The sequence below is a fragment of the Rutilus rutilus genome (genome assembly GCF_951802725.1).
Source record: "Rutilus rutilus genome assembly, chromosome: 6".
Lineage (NCBI taxonomy): Eukaryota > Metazoa > Chordata > Actinopteri > Cypriniformes > Leuciscidae > Rutilus > Rutilus rutilus.
Window position 1 is genome coordinate 8,395,535 of NC_140214.1, and position 17,041 is coordinate 8,412,575.

General features: G+C 37.7%; 1 protein-coding gene across 1 annotated transcript in view; it reads right to left on the reverse strand.

Moving 5' to 3' along the window:
* The window catches only part of ephb1 (EPH receptor B1), a 262,917-nt gene that overhangs the window by 156,667 nt on the left and 89,209 nt on the right, over nucleotides 1–17,041 (reverse strand). The gene's annotated exons all lie outside the window — the stretch shown is intronic.

The window sequence follows — 17,041 nt, forward strand, 5'->3', positions numbered from 1 at the left end:
TCGGAAAAACAACGGAATTGATTCAAGATACTCATCCACATGATAAAGGAGGTCTTGAATGTGCCAAAAATATAAATAACTAATTTTCGACCAAAAACGAAGTTACGGTCTTTTGTCTTTGCACGGCAGAATACGCCTGAACTAGATGTGAGTGATGTGTCGAGTCAAAAGCCTTATAATAGAAACCATTATAATCACTAATGCTGTATGATACAACATAAAGATGCGTGTTCTGTTTCTGACATGTTCCACCCCTTTGAGTCTGTCGACAACAAGACAAATGGAAGAATGAAAGAATTTTGCTTTGACACATCCAGTTTATTCAGCTCATTTGTGACCATGTAAAGGCTTCGGAAGGATCCCAGCATCGGAAACAAGTTGATGGTTTATTTTGATGGCGTCCCGGAACGAAACAGAGGATTACATGTTTGTTTGGAAGATTTTGTTGTGTAAACGAGGCACAGTGTAATGGAGAGTTAGCAAAGAAACTTTTGTTGAAAGATGAAGCAGCCAATTATATTGGATCTGATAGCAGATGAATCACAGGCCGTAAGTAAATTATTTCAAAATGCTTTGACTGTAAATGAAGGTTTTATATGGATAATGTTTTTTATATATATATATATATATATTTTTTTTTTTTTTTTTTTTTTTTTTTTTTGCTCAAATTAATAATTTATGGCAGGACATAAATATAACACCTTAAAGCAATAGGCCACAAAAGATTTCATTAGACTCATTTTAAAAGGGTCATGACATGTTCCTTGAGGTTCACTTAAATACAAATATATTAAATATATATATATACTGTATATATATATATATATATATATTTTTTTTTTTAACATTATAAGTGAACCTCAATGAACATGTAATAACCCTTTTAAAATGAGTCTAATGAAATCTTTTGTGGCCTATTGCTTTAAGGTGTTATATTTATGTTCTGCCATAAATTATTAATTTGAGCAAAAATGGTTTTGCTATTGCTCAAACAAATGGGTCTATCACGGGTACTTTGATTGCTGCACTTTTGGCTGTTCGGGTTGTGTTTCCACAGGCCTCTGAGGTCTCAAGTCAATCCAAAACCAGAAGTAATTTGTGAAGATGCTTTTCTGGTGTCTCTGCTTCACGTTCCTAAAACAAAAACCGGCCTATGGTAAAACTCAGAAAAGCATCTCATGCCTTATTTCTTTGGTACTGACCCGCTTCACATGTTTCTTAGAAAGACCCGTCTCATTTGCGCTGCTGCGTACACGCACTTCAGGAACACAAACCTCAGGACACGCTAGCACACATGTATCTGAGTCTAAAACGCAGAGCGCTAGGTAATATGAGCTTCTAAAGCAGAGCATTAAATATGCACTAGACAGCTCAGAGAATGGAGAGCACTACTCCTGAATAAATAACCAAACAAACAACAGACTATCAGCCAATCTACAAATCAGCACTGTCAGAGAGAGAGCGGAGATAATAATATACACGCACACACCGCAGGCGTGAGTATTTATGGGTCCCAACTGGCCTCTCCTTTTTCTTTCACATTCACACTCCACACTGAGAGAGCTCTGTTTATCACTCTTACAATCATACGGACCAGACTGAGAATGGTTTCTGTGCTAATAATTCCTCACCATAACATGACTGTTTACATTAGCAGCTGCCTTCTAAGGAAGAATAGAAAAGAATCACAAAAATACAACCTCAACTCATGACTGGTTTGAAAACAAATTATTACAAAGCAGCTTGACAAATTATCCTGACCAACAAGATCCGAAGATATATGATCACGTCAGTCCAATATTATTCTCTGTACACACATTTCATGGAACTCACTGCAATGCATTTTGGGATTGCCTGATCTACTGAATACGTGTAGAGTACCGTTCAGAAGTTTGGTATTGTTTTTGAAAGAAGTATCTTATGCTCACCAAGGCTGCATGTATTTGATCAAAAATGCAATAAAACAGTAATATTGTGAAATCTTTAGGGATGTCCCGATCCGATCCACGGCATCGGTATCGTGCCGATACTGGCCCAAAATGCTAGATCGGATATCGGAGGGGAGAAAAAAATGTATCCGATACCTATGATCCGATACCCATTAGGGGTGGAACGGTACGTATTCGTACTGAACGTACGTTCGGTGCGTGGATTTTAAAATAAATAAATCTCGCGTGCACATTAATTAATGTAATACGGAACTAACGTTACTGTTAGATACGCGCATATGCGGGTTCTTTAGGGACACCTAATCTGTAGCCCGCCTTAGCTCTGAACGCGCGTCTATATCGCTTCAAACGCTCACTTTATCATTATACGCATTTATACACATTATACGCATATATATCATTATAATCATTTATCAATATCATTTATCTTTATCCTATTCGCTTTGGACGCGCGAATGGATTCAAACTGTTCAAGCATCGAACTAGACGCAATAGACGCAAATTTGACGCTCTATTCGCGTTTGGTGTGAACGCAGCAAAATGAACAGGCTGCGATGTCAAGATTGCAATGCTGGAGTGTGTGTGTGTGTGTGTGTGTGTGTCAGAGAGAGAGAGAGAGGCACGGGCGCGATCGAACAGTGGAAACGAAACATAAAAACATACTCCGTCATTTTCATACAGGACATCATTAAAACTGCAAAAAGTGTTTAGCCTACTTATATTTGTGTAAAACACAACATTGTGCTTTTGTCAAACTGTAAACTCTTGTCAAACTGTAACTGTCACCCAACCAAAATCACACACACACACGCGCACACACACACACGCTGTTTAAAAGCAAAAATGATCTCATCTTTTGGACATTCATCATTGCATTGGTTTTCATTTCTTGTCCTAAAGCAGAGCACTAATCTGTTTATTTTTAAGTTACACATTCTACATTGAATAAAAAAGAAAATCAAATATGTTTTTTAAAAAGTAGTATTATTTTATACAGAAATAAATTATTTATAATTCAGATGAGAATAAAGTTAAAGTTACTTAAAATTTTAAGGAAACAAATATATTGATCTGAAATATAGCAAATTAATTTTAAATTCATTCAGGTTACCAAACATATCTCAAGGTCTTGAATAAAGGCTGGCAGTCTTTCATTATCAACTGTTGTTGTGGACTATATACTGGAGAAGTATTTGTTCTCCATTTGAGTGAGATGTTTTTATGTGGCTAATTGAGCAAAGTGCTTCCATTATATTTTATTATTAGTAGTATTAGTTCAAGAATAAAATAAAAATATCGGATTGATATCGGTATCGGCAAATAGCCAAAGCTGCGGCATCGGTATCGGTATCGGAAGGGAAAAAGTGGTATCGGGACATCCCTAGAAATCTTATTACAATTATTTAAAATAATTAATTATTTTCTATTTTAATATATTTTAAAATGTATTTTTTCTCCAGAATTTTCACCATCATTAGTCCAGTCTTCAGTGTCACATGATCCATCTGAATCATTCTAATATGCTGATTTGCTGCTCAAGAAACATTTCTTATTACTATTAATATTGAAAACAGTTGTTTAATATTTTTGTGGAAAACATGATACAAATTCTTAAGGATTGTTTTTGTTTTATTTTTTATGATGAATAGAAAATTCAGAAGAACAGCATTTATTTGAAAAAGAAATAATTTATAATAACATTATAAATATCTTTACTGTCATTTTTGATTAATTTAATGCATTCTTGAAAAAAAACAAAAAAACATTTGAACAGTAATGCATGTTTAAAAAACACAATTAGGTATACTATAACAATTTGGCCAAATGTTAGCCTATGTCTTATAAGGTATAATTTTGTTGTCTACTGTTAGGAGAATAAAAGTGAGCATATGATTCCTAAAATGCCGTGTAGCAGCTCTCTTACAGGGCCCTGACACTCAAGAAGGTTTCTCCAGCACTGCACTTTAACCTGCCCAAACTGGTGTATGGAGCAGGTATGAAAGGTGCCACAAAGATGATTAAAAAGCATCAGTGGCTTCTTCTGTCTGACACAAACACACATAGTGGGGTGTTTTTTGTTGTTGTTTTTTTGGTCCTTTCCTTAATCAGTGGCTTCGGCCGTTAAATGACAGCTGTTTATAGCGCCTGAAGCCAGCATGGGTGAGCTAAACAAGCAAGTCTGAGGTGCGTGAACGTCATCTGAAGTGACAGGACACTGGCTTTGTCTTTTTCCATAATAAATATCTCAGAAATAATCAATGGACTAATTCGTTCCTCCTTCTTTATCAACATATGTTTGTCTGTTTAAAGAATCAGATACAGCTTTTTTGCTTACATTTTTGGGGATAGTTCACCCCAAAATGAAAATTATGTAATTTCCCTGTATGACTTTATCATTCAGCGAACACAAAAAGACATTAAGCAGAACGTCTGTGTCTCTTTTCCATGCAATGGAAGTGAATAGGAACAACATAAAAGTACCCTAATAATAAGCCACATGATGTTTGCGCCTTTTTCAAAGATGACGAGAATTTAGAATGTTTCAATGCAACTCTCAGGGCCCTATTTTAACGATCTAAGCACATGGTCTAAAGCAAAGGGCGCAAGTGCACTTAGGGCGTGTCCGAATCCACTTTTGCTACTGTAGTTTAACGACGGTAAAAATGATTGGCGCACCGACGCATGATCTAAAAGGGTTGTCCCTATTCTCTTAATGAGTAATGGGTGTGTTTTGGGCGTAATGTGCAAAAAACCAATCAGAGTCTCATCTCCCATTCCCTTTAAAAGCCACTTGTGCTCGTGCCATGGCAGGTTGCTATTTACATGGCGGAATTTGCAAGCGGAAAAACTGAACGCGTCTCAAACGAGCAAACGGAGAGCAAACAGATCTGCTTGTGTGCGAGGTTAAAACGTGCAAGCAGACCATCTAAAGGAAAAGACAGGTTCCATCATATCTTTATGTACACAATAATAATCTTTTACATTGTTATCCATTTATTTTTAATATTTGGCATGTTTGTGTGCTTCTGCTGTGCACATGTTTGCCCTGTGTGTGTAATAAGCAGAGTTGTGCACCCGCCTATAGGTGCATATTATAATGCACCCTTTAAATAACAAAAAAAAAAATATATATATATATATATACTGCGCCATTGACTTTAGACCAGGTTTTTGTTGGTCAATGGCGCAGTCTATTTCAGTTGCCTCAAAATAGCAACGTGCCATCAACGCGCCCGGACACTCTTCGTTTTCAGACCAGCACGCCTATGGATGAACAGATGGGCGCAAATGCATTTGCTATTTAAACAACGTGGCGCAGGACGTGAAAATGATAACTGCGTCGGGCTGAAACTAGCAAAAAACACTTGTGTCGCGCCTGGTGCTCCATTGTGTTGAGTGTATGATAGGGCCCTTGAAGTGAACATCTCCTGTTCCATGGAACTACGGCAGACATACAGGATTGTGATGACATGAGGCTGAGTAAATGATGATCACTTTTGTGTGAACTCTTCCTGTCTTCCAGATTTTACTTTATTTAATTGCATACATGAAAAAATTACTGTACACTTGCATTCATTCACAACGCAACAACTGCAATTCAACCATTAAGAAACATGAGTGATAATCTGTGCTGAAACAAAATGTCAAAATCAGGGGGGAAAAGCCTCTTATCTGGGTCAGTACCAAAGCGTGCAGCAGTGAACTAGCAGTCGATCAATCATTGGCCTGTGTGCGGAGCAGTTTGATTGATTGGGAAACAGATTTTTCCCTGCATGTTTCTGGCTATGGGCCGTGTACGGGGCCTCTGGTGCTGGTGTAGGCTTTCCAAACCATTACCCTGACCCGATCAATGACTGACCCACACTTACTGCTAACCTGACGGGCTACTGAAGCAGAAGAACCCTGAAGAACATGTGGTTTGCTCCAGATAACTGAAGCAAATATTAATACATTAAGCAGAGCTCAGAGGAGAATGCAGGCCCGCTCATTCAACCCTCAGACACGGATCAGAGCTATAAAAGCATGCTCACTTCCCCCATGAAAATGATACGGCTCAGAGATTGCTCTTTCATTTCTCAGAGGAAATGATGGAGTTAGTTATGTTTAGTATCAACTTCAGTCTCAAGTATCAAAAATATTCAAAAATATTTATCCTTCAATTCCGATGGATGGATGGATGGATGGATGGATGGATGGATGGATGGATGGATGGATGGATGGATGGATGGATGGATGGATGGATGGATGGATGGATGGATGGATGGATGGATGGATGGATGGATGGATGGATGGATGGATGGATGGATGGATGGATGGATGGATGGATGGATGGATGGATGGATGGATGGATGGATGGATGGATGGATGGATGGATGGATGGATGGAAGAACAATAGATAAATAGAAAGCAATGGATAGATGTATAGATGGATAGATGGGTAGATGGGTGGATGGATGGATGGATGGAATGATGGATAGATGGGTAGACAGTACGGTAGAGTGACAGAACAATAGATGGATGGACAGAGCGATGGATGGATGGATGAACAATAATATAGACGGGCAGAAAGATAAATAGACAGACAGACAAACAAAACGATAGACAGACAGACTGACAGACAGATAGAACGATGAATAGATGGGTAGACAGAAAGGTAGAGTGTCAGAACAATAGATCAGCCATTCCCAAACTGTCCGTGAGGGTACTGCAGGTGGTCCGTGGAAAGGCAAAATAAAATATAAAATAATATATTTTTTTTACCTTCATTTTACCAGGAAATTCCCATTAAAAAAAAAGTAAAAAGAATATGTAGGCCTATATTGATATAACATTTTAATTAAATTTTATTGTGAGTGTTATTGTGTGATTACTAAAATAGCCTAGTGGTGTTCGGCTGTCAAGTTCAGTGCCATTAGAACCACAACATTGGTTCGGTGGATAGCAACAGGTTCTCTGAAGAGAAAAGGGCAGAGGCAAATATGTTCTCATTATCACATCACACGCTTAGCCTTAAAGGGATAGTTCACTTTGAAATTAATTTTTGATATGTTTTAGCTTACCTCAAGGGCATCCAAGATGTAGGTGTCTTTGTTTCCGCAGTAGTTTCAATTTTGATATTTTTAGGTCAAACCGTTCTTGTCTGTCAGTCATATAATGCAGGTCTGTGGTCACTGTCTCAAAACACAAGCACAGAGTCCAAATTAAAACAATTCCCCATCGTCCAAATGAAACAATTCCCCATCATAAGTACACATTGATGGCCTAAGACACGAAACGAGCGGTTTGTGTGAGAAAACGAACAGTATTTATATAGTTTTTAGCTCTTGAAAACAGCACACGTCCAAATGGTCTGACGGCGCGGGCGAGTATAGATATATACATAGATGTCGCCTTGGCTACTGCAGTTCATTGGAACGAAACCGTAGCAAAGCGACATCTAGTGTATATATCTATGCGGGTATAGATGTATACACTAGATGTCGCCTTCGCTACTGCAGTTCATTGGAACGAAACCGTAGCCAAGGCGACATCTATGTATACATCTATACTCGCCCGCGCCGTCAGATCATTTGGACGCGTGCTGTTTTCAAGAGATAACAACGATATAAATACTGTTCGTTTTCTCACACAAACCGCTCGTTTCGTGTCTTAGGCCATCAATGTGTACTTATGATGGGGAATTGTTTCATTTGGACGATGGGGAATTGTTTTAATTTGGACTCTGTGCTTGTGTTTTGAGACAGTGACCACAGACCTGCATTATATGACTGACAGACAAGAACGGTTTGACCTAAAAATATCAAAATTGAAACTACTGCGGAAACAAAGACACCTACATCTTGGATGCCCTTGAGGTAAGCTAAAACATATCAAAAATTAATTTCAAAGTGAACTATCCCTTTAATGGTGCGTTCACACCGGACGAAATTTCGCTTCAAACTTTTGTTTTTACGCGCGTCAATTTCGCTCTTGACGCGCGAATTGATACAAAGTGGTCAAGCGTATCACTAGACGCGGCAAGCGCGAATTTGACATATGATCCCTTTTTGAATTTGACGCGCTATTCACGTCTGGTGTGAACGCACAGTTAGGCATAGGCAGTTTATATAAAACGAAATGTTTATAATTGGAATGAATAAGGCCTGTTATTATTTTAATTTCCAGTTAGTTTCTTGATCTCGCGTTTCTGAAATGTTTTGCGGATGTGCTGTTAAGTGGACAAACTCAAGCCTAGGTACTTTTTGAGGACTTGTAAAACTCTGAAGATTAATAATCCCCTAAAATCGCCAAAGGTTTTGAAATGTTGACTATATTCCAGTGTTCTTATTACTGTATATATTTCATACTCCATTGCTATGGAAATAAGCCTGTTGTTCAAATGAACCTGATTATGCCCTCGGGCGCTTGAGTAAATAAATAAATTAAATATGTGGCAGCCGTTGTGTGCAGTAAACTTTCTTTTAACAAGCCTGTTGTACTGATGTGATGACCAGTTATAGTTTTAGTGCTAGTAAGCCTATTTAGAGGTGCAGATTAATTCAGGTAGGACTCTACCCGTCCTTCGGATGAGACGTTAAACCGAGGTCCTGACTCTCTGTGGTCATTAAAAAATCCCATGGCATTTCTCGTAAAGAGTACTGTAGGGGTGTAACCCCGGTGTCATGGCCACACACCATTGGCCCTTACCAATCATGGCCTCCTAATAATCCCCTTACATTGAATTGGCTCTATCACTCTCTCTCCTCTCTCCACCTATATCCGGTGTGTGGTGAGCGCACTGGCGCCGTTGTACTGTGGCTGCCGTCGCATCATCCAAGTGGATGCTGCACACTGGTGGTGGTTGAGGAGAGATCCCCTGACATGATTGTAAAGCGCTTTGGGTGTACAGTAGTACATATGAAAGCGCTATATAAATGCCCGATTCGATTCGATTCGATTCGATTCGACTCTGTGTAGACATATTTTATTATGTGTATTATGAGGTGGTCCGCGAAAATTCTTGATTACAAATAGTGGTCCACACACACAAAAAGTTTGAAAACCCCTGCAATAGATGGATAGAGAGGGATAGATCGAATGATAGAACGATGGAAGTCCAGTAAGCCCAACCTCTTAGAAAAGTAAGATTACACCTCTCCTCAACAAGCAACCCTCCAGCCTTCAGTATGAGCAACAGTGCTAATGATGTTGCTATATCAAACACTAGTAAATAGTGTGTTTGTGTAAGTGGGCGAGCAGAATCACATGAACTGATGATTTCACCGTAGCTATAAAGCTCAAAGGTTCCACTTTAAAGTATCTGTTAAAAGGCATCTAGTGTTCTTACAGAACGCACGGTCAGAGTTTATCCTCCCTCAACATGAAGCCAAAAAGCTCTCTCTCCATCAGAGCAAAGCTAACGAAGAGCTCTTCTGTTTTTATAGCTTTGTGTACATGGTGTAAACATGAAGATCACAGAGATGGAGCCGTGACACTTCTGAGCGGCAGCGCAGAGGGGAGGGTTTGTTTGTGCTCTTTAAATGTGTAATTAAAATGAGCATTAAAACACACTCACTTTTCATACCGCTGTGTCCTCTGTGACTTTTGAGAGAGCAGAGGGAAAACGAGAGACAGAGACAAACAGAGGGAGAAGAGAGAGAGAGCGACAGGGAGAAAGAGAGAGACGGATAAACAGAGGTCACATAGCCACTGCAAAGTTTTAAAAGTGACAAGCACATACCTAAGAGTAAATCCCCTGTCACTGCTTTTTAAGAAAAAAATATATAAAGAAAATCCCATAAAATTTCACAAACGTTTAGTGTAATGACTAAACTTTTGAAACATCTCATTCAAATGTACAAATTACATTGTTCTAAAACCTAAATAAAACATTTTAATATATTTACAACCAAAATGTTTATAACACAACCTAAACCAGACAAAAATACGTTTGTAAAAAGTACAAATTAACTGCAGCCAAAATGCAGAATTTAGTATGCTGTAAAATACAGTATTATAGTTATTACTGTAGTTATTTTTTCAATGAAAACTTGAAAAAAGTTTTTAAAAAATTTAGAAAATTTAACAATTTAAGAAAATGTCAACATATATTATTATTATTATTATTATTATTATTATTATTATTTAGGTTCACTATTGTTATTGTTTTTTTGTTTTTTATGAAAACTTTAAACTTGAACTATTTAAAATACAAAACGCAAAAAAGGAAGCTGGATAAAAATATTAATAAAAATGCCAAAATACATTATTATAGTTATTTAGGTTCAGTATTGTTATTGATAACAATTAAGTTGACATTGTTCAAGTTTAAAGGTTTCATTGAACATATATAAACTTTAGCTTTGAAAAAAAAAAAAAATAGACATGCTGAATAAAAATGTCAAAAGCCCATAAAAAAGCCATACTAAACCTTAAACTACAATTAAAATCAAAAGATAAATAATTAAAAAATCAAAGCCAATTCAAAATATTATTAAATACTAACATTTAAAGGTGCATTGCGCAACTTTTCATGTTAAAAATACCCGTTTTCTAACCCATACATGCTTAAACAATTGCCTGATGGGCTGAATGAGCCCTTCTCTGATCACTGCGATTGCCTCTATAATCCTGTACAGTAAAATAAATAAGAGGGATTCGGGTCGGAATCTGAGACTGGGCGTGACGTCATGCGCGTTCACGGCACGCTCATATGTCTGGCAGGTTTGTGTATGCGCCGACGCCGCCATTCTCCGTAGAAAATGGATTCTAAGAGACCGGCTTGTAGTTCATTTCAAACACCAACGCAAACTCCACGTAAGATAAAAAAAGAGAACTTTTGTCTAGTGCAACCAAAAGGTCCAAATTGGAGTCAGACAGGCGTCGGGGTAAGACGAGAGTAAACATAGGGAAGGCTTTCAACAAATGGAGAGATCTCCGGTCAGCTCTAGGGCTCAAACGGGATCCTCAGTTGGCTTTTTTCTTGATTAAAAAGGTAAGATATATCCCATTCTCTAATGTCTGATACGGCCAATAATGACAATAAATGACGATCCATAAAATGTGTAATGCTTTAGCGTAAGCTAGATAAATGTACAATCGGAATAGGTTTTACTAACTTACCATTGTCAGTGATCAGGTTCAGAATGATTGTGATATAAAATGCTGATATATAAGTTAGATACTTAGACACAAATTTTGAGCAAATTACTGCTTAATTACGATGTATTGATATTGGAATATGCTACTTAGCTGATCAATAAAACAGGCTAAACCCTCGCAAATCTTCGGCGGATTAGCCTGTTTGGCTTTTATGGTAACGTCATAGTGCCACTTGATTGTTTATTACCTTGAGACATTTGGGTGTACTTTGTTGACCGACTGTGTGGTATGGTATCATGATTACAATTTTGAGCTTTTACAAAGTTATAACTTATATTGTTCATGAACGTGTTTCCATAATAATAGTCATAAGTGGATACAGTAAACACATAACACAGTTCAACATGGAGATAGATGGGAATAAAAAACAAAGTTTTCTACTACCCCCATTTTTTCCCTCACACATAAGTGTGTTATTTACTCAATTGCCTTTCCTTTCACATATTTTAAATTACTTGCAGATTTAAAACTTTATTACCTCTGAAGACATTATGATTGTAAACAAAAGATTTGTGCGGCTGATGCTCCTTGGGTTATGACCAGCTCGAGCTCGTGCAAGCGTGCGTGTGCGTGTGGTCCGTGAGCGTGCACACCTCTGGTTGCAGTTTCGCTTGCCGCCAGAGGGGGCGTAGTTCTGCGAAAACTCAGACTCTCGCGCAATGCACCTTTAATACAATTAAAATAAATGTTTAAGGTTTACTGGTCCCAGATAAGTGGCAGAAAAATGGACAGAATGGGTGGATGAGCAGTTATTCAGTTGATTTGTTTATTTATTGAATCTGATTATAGAATGTGGTTATCACTTCCCTAAATAAAATGTGTGTGTACAGAGCAGCATAAAGCACTCAGAAGAGATGACAACTGTATTTACTTATATGCCAATCGTATTCAGTGTGTATTCCTATTCCGAGAGCTGGAGACAGAAAGAAACACACAGATTGGATGTCTCTTTTGGCCCTGTTCTAGAGAGAGAGAAGCAGGAGTCGAAATTACTATGTCTGCCACAGTTCTCCTCATTTCGGTCCAAAAGCTGCTTTTAGTCAGACACACACACACACACACACACACACACACACACACACACACACACACACACAAACACAGACCTAGCACCATTCAGAAGAGATTGGTTTTCTAAATGGCGTTTGATGTACAATTATAAAAAAATAAAAAAAGGACATCTGTGATTTCATGTACAGGCTGGTAATGAAGTTGGACCAGGTCGCAAAAAAGAAATCTAGCTTTAGTTACGGCATTCGACAAAGGTCAAAATAATATTATACTGCAATTACAGACATTATACACACGGGATTAGATTTCTAAGGACACAAGAGTTGTTCTGTGATAAACACCGAATTCAAAATCACAAAGTACGTCGGTGAAACACCAATTGACCAAACACCTCCCTTAGAAATGCGACTACTCAAATTCAGAAGAACCGAACAGCCAGCTATCCTCTGTTCGCTCCCAAATGTTGGCAGTCGCCATCAGAAACCCATCATGTACACAAATCTGCATCCTCAACAACGGCCCCATCTGCTCGTGCTTGTTGTGGGTCATTTGGTGGGATTTTTGAGAGGGGAAGAGGGTTCTTCTCTCTGGGAAAAGCACGGCGGATCATCTCGCATGCAGACGGTGGAACACTGATTGGACCGCGCGGTCTAAAATGAGTAAACAAACTTCAGCTAGATGAGTGGGATCTTCCAGATGTCCAAAACCTGAGCTGTTTGTTGTACATAATCGTATCAGTGTGTGAGTGTGTGTAGGGGTTCGCTTCTGTACTCAATGACTAGCATGTGTGTGTTTGTTTATGCATGTTTTAATAGAGCTCTGCAGTGTTTGCCTATGCCTGATTGTGCATGTATATAGAGCCGTAGGTGTGTGTTTATGTAACAATGCGAGTGCTTTTCAATGGCCTTTTGTGTGTGTGTGTATATAGAGCTGCAATTGCATGCATGCATGTTTTGCGTGTTTATTTGTCTGTGTCGATCTGTTCAATGTGTATGTAAGTCTAAAGGTGTAAGTCTGTTGTTAATTTAATTTATGTAAAAAAAAAAATCTTAATATCACATAGGCTATAGAATATATGCATAAAAGACATTTTAATGTCTCAAATTATCAAAATTATTCAGGCTGATGTGCATATACCAATATTTTTGGTAAAGGTGTTTCTGTCATAGTTTACATCTTAGAAAAAAAAGGAATGCTTAAAGGAATAGTTCACTTAAAAATGAAAATTCTGTCATCATTTACTCACCCTCAAGTTGTTTCAAACCTGTGTGAATTTCTTTGTTCTGCTGAACAAAAAATAAGATATTTTGAAGAATGTCGGTAAGCATCCGGTTGATGGACCCCAATGACATCCACAGTAGAAAAAAAATATATATATGGAAGTCAAGTCACTGGGGTTCAATAACTGTTTGGTTACCGACATTCTTCAAAATATCTTCCTTTGTGTTCAGAAAAAGAAAGAAATTCATACAGGTTTGAAGCAAGCATATAGATGTTTGCAGCATTTTAAAAACTTTATTCAAATGTTGGTGCTTACATCCGGATTTGTTTTATGCAATAGCCCAAACCCAAAATTAGCATAAAAATGCATGGATGGAAAAGCAGCTTATGTCTACAGTATACGTATGTGTTTATATTTGCCTATACCTCATTTTGAGTGTGCATATAGCTGTGTGGGTTTTTATAAGCCTATATCTGTGTGCATTTTTATACAGTGCGAGTGTTTGTATAGTATTTATATGCATTTACATACACAAACAAATTGTATGTGTATTTTTATACACATACAAAATACTTTCACAGAGGAAAGTATTTTGTATACGTGCATTCGAAAAAGCTAAACGTGAGTGTGTGTGTGTGTGTTTGTATAGAGCTGTCTGCTCTCTCCAGGTGTGTGTCAGTTCAGACAGCTCTTGCGGTGAGTGTATCTCTGTTCAATTCCGCAGCCTGTGAGGGGTCGTCCGGCCTCTCACCCCTCTGTCAGAGCGCTGGAGACACACACCGACAGAATATAGAGCCAGATCTGCACCCCAATCGGCTCGACCCAGCCTGGTCCCAATCACTTTTACTGCAGAACCGAAGCTGAGCCGAGCCAACACAACACGGCCTCTCTGTGCTGAGTGCTGTGGTTAATGGGGGAGGTTATTTTATTAATATTCAGATTTTACTTCGGGTGACAGCCATCATTTCTCACCCTCGGGGTGAGATCTAATCCGACTCTCACACAGATATGTGGACATACACACAGTGATTATTCAGACTCCCTCGAGCAGGGTCAAAATAACAAACCCAGCTGTGCATTAGATAGATAGAGTGAACGAGGGAAAAGAGAGAAAAATAGATAAACCTTCCTGGAGACACCTTGGCTGTTTTCTAAATAGCAAACTAGCATACTACTCATACTATTTTTGCAGTAACTATAATGAGCCAAGTATTAAATGTTTTATATGCATGGTAAACTTTTTTTTGTTGCTAAAAAGCGCAGTATAAACAGCACACTGCCTATCCTAGAATACCATTTCACTGCCAAAAGTCACTTTCTTAGTCATTTTTTGGTCCTGGTTTCCATTAAAAATATCTAAACATTCTTAAATCAAGATGCACTTAGTTTTGTTCCAAAAGAACATACAGTGCTATGCATAAGTTTAGACACCCATGCTAAAGTTGACTAAAAAGAGTAATAAAAAATCATCTTTTGGAAATTGAACTTAATGCCTTAATTTAAAAAATTAGGAAAAATCCTACCTTTAAGGACCACCAATTTTCTTTGTGAATGAATAATGTATCGTAAATAAATAAATGTTCTTCCTTAAAATACAGGGTGCATAAGTTTGGACACCCCTATGTTAAATTCCCATAGAGGCAGGCAGATTTTTATTTTTAAGTATTTTTTTTGTTTTTTTGTTTAGGATACTATGCATCCTGATAAAGTTCCCTTGGCCTTTGGAATTAAAATAGCCGCACATCATCACATAGCCTTCACCATACCTAGAGATTGGCATGGGGTACTTTCCATAAGATCATCTCTCAATGCAAATTAAACCAGCTATTAGGCTAACTAAAATAAAACCATGCCAATCTCTAGGTATGGTGAAGGCTATGTGATGATGTGGGGCTATTTTAATTCCAAAGGCCAAGGGAACTTTATCAGGATGCATAGTATCCTGGATCCATGAAGTAACTGGCCTTTAAAAATAAAAATCTGCCTGCCTCTATGGGAATTTAACATAGGGGTGTCCAAACTTATGCACCCTGTATTTTAAGGAAGAACATTTATTTATTTACGATGCATTATTCATTCACAAAGAAAATTGGTGTCCTTAAAGGTTGGATTTTTCCTATTTTTTTAAATTAAGGCATTAAGTTCAGTTTCCAAAAGATGATTTTTTATTCCTCTTTTTAGTCAACTTTAGTATGGGTGTCTAAACTTATGCATAGCACTGTTGTCAGTTTTATGTTTATGGAAAAAAAATCTACCAGTGGGATAAAAATAAACCTGCTTTTGCAGATGTTGTTTTTCTTACCTCATAGGCCATTTATTTTTCTTGTTTTAAGCATAAACCTCACTTAATTTCAATACATTTTTCAGAAAACAAAACTTAATATTGCCATTTTCATACTAGAAAATAAGACAAAAAAGTAATAAAATTACTTTGCAGTGTTTGCAGTACACCACATGTACCATAACTAATAGCAATGGTGATTTTTAACATATTTCTTGACTTACTATTTAATCAAAGTGCCAAAATTGAAGAAATGTGTACACAATTTTGAATTAAAAAGCAAACAATTCATATTTATTTCTAATAATCAACACACAAAATTAAATTTGATCCTAATGAGGTCATCTGACAAGCATAATGAGGTCATGTGACAATGTGGCATACTATTGTTCGCTTTTACAAACTAGATGTAAAAAACTGTAGGCAGCACACAGTGTGTAATGTGACTATGTAGTCAGTAGTATGCTGTAATCCCTTCCAAGACACAAAGCTGCTCAGACTTCCTTTGAGACACATTTATAATAGCTCAGACACCTTCATTAACCCAAAAGACCAATTACTCTAATCAACCTCTAATCACCCTCTCCAGGTCCAAATTGACCAATGAAAGCAGAGGGGGGTGGGAAGCTTTGGAACCAGACCATCAACAAAAACAGACTAATGAACATTAAAGGAATACTTATTACCCCAGGTTGCCTGTGCTGGTAAAAATCAACCCTGGGGAATTTATGGAAACTTTATAAGAATGTAATGTGTGTGTGCATGTTCAGACTGCAATATATTACCCCATCAAAAGCCTTTATGGGAACTCGCAGATCAAAGCGGCTGTAATTAGTGGTGACTTGCTGTGTGCGAAATCGTTAATCCGCTAACACACTGGCTTTTAAAAACCGCGGCCACATCTAGATGACAGACTTTACACCAGGCACTAACACCCTGCAAAACCTCAACCATCTTTAATCTTTAAACTTTAATCTAAGTTTATGACAACTTTATCACTTCTTCCAGATCACTGAGCATTCCAGAAGACATCCGACACCGTGTCCTCGCCAAGCACAACCACGACACGTTTCCAGCATCGACTTCAGAAATCTTATTATCAGATCATAATTTTTCTGTCAGAAACCAATGTTTCTGTCCATTTACACCTATATTATTTTTAACTTCACTTGTTCCTTTAATACATTTTGTTATTAAACATTTTTCCTTGCCTTCACTTCAACATGTCAAGACCCAGGTGAAAGCAAAATACTGTACAAAACAACAACAAAATAGCCAATCCAAGCATAATTAATGTGTGTGTGTGTGTGTGTGAGTGTGTATGTATATATATGAGGAGTCTGAAACAAGTCTTAAACAGGGACTATATGGACATCATGACCATCTCTCTGTTCTAAGAAGACCTTGCCTGAGGATGTCAACGAACTCAACAAAGCT